Raw genomic sequence first — 3,927 nt, 5'->3', positions numbered from 1 at the left:
TACTGGAAAGCTCTGGGAAAATGGGAAAATTCCCTTGAAAAATTAAACTTCTCTTGCATCATATTTGCCTTTGGTAAAATGTCATTTGAGGGGGGATGTTCCAATGCAAATTGGGTCAATCAGACTCTTTAGTTTATCAAAAAACCTAAACTACTTCCTTCAACAGCCAAAAAAAGAAGAAAGAAATGTTCTAAAAGTGTTCTTTGAAAGCAAAGCTTGGTTTATCAAAAACGTAAACTATTGGAAAATCCCAGGAACATTGGAAAATTCCCTTGCAAAATTAAAATTCTCTTACAAAGCCAACAGCCTATTTGCATTTAGTAAAAGTTATTTTGAGTGAGGGAAATGTCCGGATACAAATTGTGTCAATCAGACTCTTTGGTTTATCAAAAAAACTTAAACTACTTCCTTCAACAGCCAAAAAAGAAGAAAGAAATGTTCTAAAAATTGTTATTTGAAAGCAAAGCTTGGTTTATCGAAAAATCTTAAACTACTGGAAAATTCCTGGAAAATGGGAAAATTCCCTTGCAAAAATAAAATTCTCTTTTTAAACATTAATTCTCTTGTTAATGCAAATTGGGTCAATCAAACTCTTTGGTTTATCAAAAAACCTAAACTACTTCCTTCAACAGCCAAGAAATTCACATTCACTAAGCTAAGGGAAAATTCCCTAAAATTGTTCTTTGAAAGCAAAGCTTGGTTTATCAAAAACGTAAACTACTGGAAAATTCCAGGAAAATGGGAAAAATCCCTTGCAAAATTAAAATTCTCTTACAGAGTGAACAGCCTATTTGCCTTTAGTAAAATGTCATTTGAGGAGGGATGTTCCAATGCAAATTGGGTCAATCAGACTCTTTGGTTTATCAAAACCTTAAACTTAAACTGAAAATTCCAGGAAAATGGGAAAATTCCCTTGGTAAAATTAAAGATCTCTTGAAAGCGAACAGCATTTTTGTCTTTAGGAAAGTGTCATTTGAGGGGAGGGGGGATGGTCCAATGCAAGTTGGGTCAATCAGACTCTTTGTTTTTATCGAAAACAGAAACTACTGGAAAAATCCAGAAAAATGGGAAAATTCCCTTGCAAAGTTAAAATTCTCTTTTTTAAACGTTAATTCTCTTGTTAATGCAAATTGGGTCAATCAAACTCCTTGGTTTATCAAAAAATCTAAACTACTTCCTTCAACAGCCAAGAAAGAAATGTTCTAAAATTGTTCTTTGAAAGCAAAACTTGGTTTATCAAAAACGTAAACTACTGGAAAATTCCGGGAACATTGGAAAATTCCCTTGCACAATTAAAATTCTCTTACAAAGCCAACAGCCTATTTCCCTTTAGTAAAAGTTATTTTAAGGGAGGGAAATGTCCCGATAGAAATTGTGTCAATCAGACTCTTTGGTTTATCAAAAACTTAAACTACTGGAAAATTCCTGGAAAATAGGAAAATTCCCTTGCAAAATTAAAATTCTCTTACAAAATGAACAGCCTATTTGCCCTTAGTAAAATGTAATTTGAGGAGGGATGTTCCAATGCAAATTGGGTCAATCGGACTCTTTGGTTTATCAAAACCTTAAACTACTGGACAATTCCAAGAAAATTGGAAAATTCCCTTGGTAAAATTAAAATTGAATTGAAAGTGAACAGCCTTTTTGTCTTTAGGAAAGATTAATTTGAGGGGGGGGGGGGGGGGGGGGTTGTCCAATGCAAGTTGGGTCAATCAGACTCTTTGGTTTATCAAAAACATAAACTACTGGAAAAATCTGGGAAAATAGGAAAATTCCCTTGCAAAATTAAAATTCTCTTACAAAATGAACAGCCTATTTGCCCTTAGTAAAATGTAATTTGAGGAGGGATGTTCCAATGCAAATTGGGTCAATCGGACTCTTTGGTTTATCAAAACCTTAAACTACTGGACAATTCCAAGAAAATTGGAAAATTCCCTTGGTAAAATTAAAATTGAATTGAAAGTGAACAGCCTTTTTGTCTTTAGGAAAGATTAATTTGAGGGGGGGGGGGGGGGGGGTTGTCCAATGCAAGTTGGGTCAATCAGACTCTTTGGTTTATCAAAAACATAAACTACTGGAAAAATCTGGGAAAATGGGAAAATTCCCCTGCAAAATTAAAAAACGTTAACTCTCTTGTTAATGCAAATTGGATCAATCGAACTCTTTGGTTAATCAAAAAACCTAAACTACTTCTTTCAACAGCCGAAAAAGAAGAAAGAAATGTTCTAAAAATTGCTTTTTGAAAGCAAAGCTTGGTTTATCGAAAACTTAAACTACTGGAAAATTCCTGGAAAATGGGAAAATTTCCTTGCAAAATTAAAATTCTCTTTTTAATCGTTAATTCTCTTGTTAATGCAAACTGGGTCAGTCAAACTCTTTGGTTTATCAAAAACTTAAACTACTGGAAAATTCCTGGAAAATAGGAAAGTTCCCTTGCAAAATTAAAATTCTCTTGCAGAGTGAACAGCCTATTTGCCTTTAGTAAAATGTCATTTGAGGAGGGATGTTCCAGTACAAATTGGGTCAATCAGACTCTTTGGTTTATCAAAACCTTAAACTACTTCCTCCAACAGCCAAAAATGGAGAAGGCAATAATCTAAAATTGCTCTTTGAAAGGAGAAGCTCATATTCTTTCATTTCCAAAAGGCAAATGGCAAAGAGCTAACAACAACAAAATAATTACAATGTTGCCTTTAAAGTGTGTTCGCCAATTTGAGCACAGCAAAACCTACGTATGGGACATTAAGATGAATTTTATAATAATAATAATAATAATGAATAATGAATATGCAGAATTCCTGTATGCCTTTTTTAAATCCATGTTAAAAAAAAAAATGTAATGCATTCGTATGCAAAATATAACACAATAAATAGTGTTTTTATGACTTTTTGACCCTTTGAGGCCTACTGGCCTGTAAAGCAGTTAAGATTCAATGTTGAATGTTCAACCTTTTGATTGCTTTGCATGCAACAACACATTTTTAGTTAAAAATAAATTTAAGGAGTAAAAATATTGTTAATTTAAAAAAAAAATGCATAGGCTGAAAACATTTTTTGTAAATTATATAAAATAAATAAACAAAAAAAATTAAGCAGTTTTAAACACAACACAAAAAAAATTATATAAATAAAATAAATAAATAAACAAAAAAAATGAAGCATTTTTAAACACAAAATGACCTTCTCTAACACAATAAATAGTGTTTTTATGACTTTTTGTCCCTTTGAGGCCTACTGGCCTGTAAAGCAGTTAAGATTCAATGTTGAATGTTCAACCTTTTGATTGCTTTGCATGCAACAACACATTTTTAGTTAAAAATAAATATAAGGAGTAAAAATATTGTTAATTTTAAAAAAATGCATAGGCTAAAAAAAAAATTAAAAATCATATAAATAAAATAAATAAACAAAAAAAAATGAAGCAGTTTTAAACACAAAGTGACCTTCTCTAACACAATAAATAGTTTTTTTATGACTTTTTGTCCCTTTGAGGCCTACTGGTCTGTAAAGCAGTTGAAATTCAATGTTGAATGTTCAATCTTTTGATTGCTTTGCATGCAACAACACATTTTTAGTTAAAAATAAATGTAAGGAGTAAAAATATAGTTAATTAAAAAAAAAATGCATAGGCTAAAAAAAAATTAAAAATTATAATTAAAATAAATAAATAAATAAAAATTAAAATGAAAAAAATGAAGCAGTTTTAAACACAAAACGGCCTTCTCTATGCAATTAATGCTAAAAATACATGAATAATTCTATAGTAGATTTTGAATACAAATAACCATTTGCTGAGTAATCAGTAGAGGGAAATAAAAGCTTGAGCGCCTTTATATGAACCCCCCAATCCGTTTTCAGACAATATCCTACCAGTATGACCTCTCAACCTCGTTCTGTACCTGGATACCGCAGAGGACTATTCAACAG

This window comes from Aquarana catesbeiana, linkage group LG13, assembly GCF_042186555.1.
Source record: "Aquarana catesbeiana isolate 2022-GZ linkage group LG13, ASM4218655v1, whole genome shotgun sequence".
Lineage (NCBI taxonomy): Eukaryota > Metazoa > Chordata > Amphibia > Anura > Ranidae > Aquarana > Aquarana catesbeiana.
The sequence above is the reverse complement of the archived record's forward strand: the minus strand, read 5'-3'. Positions refer to the sequence as shown.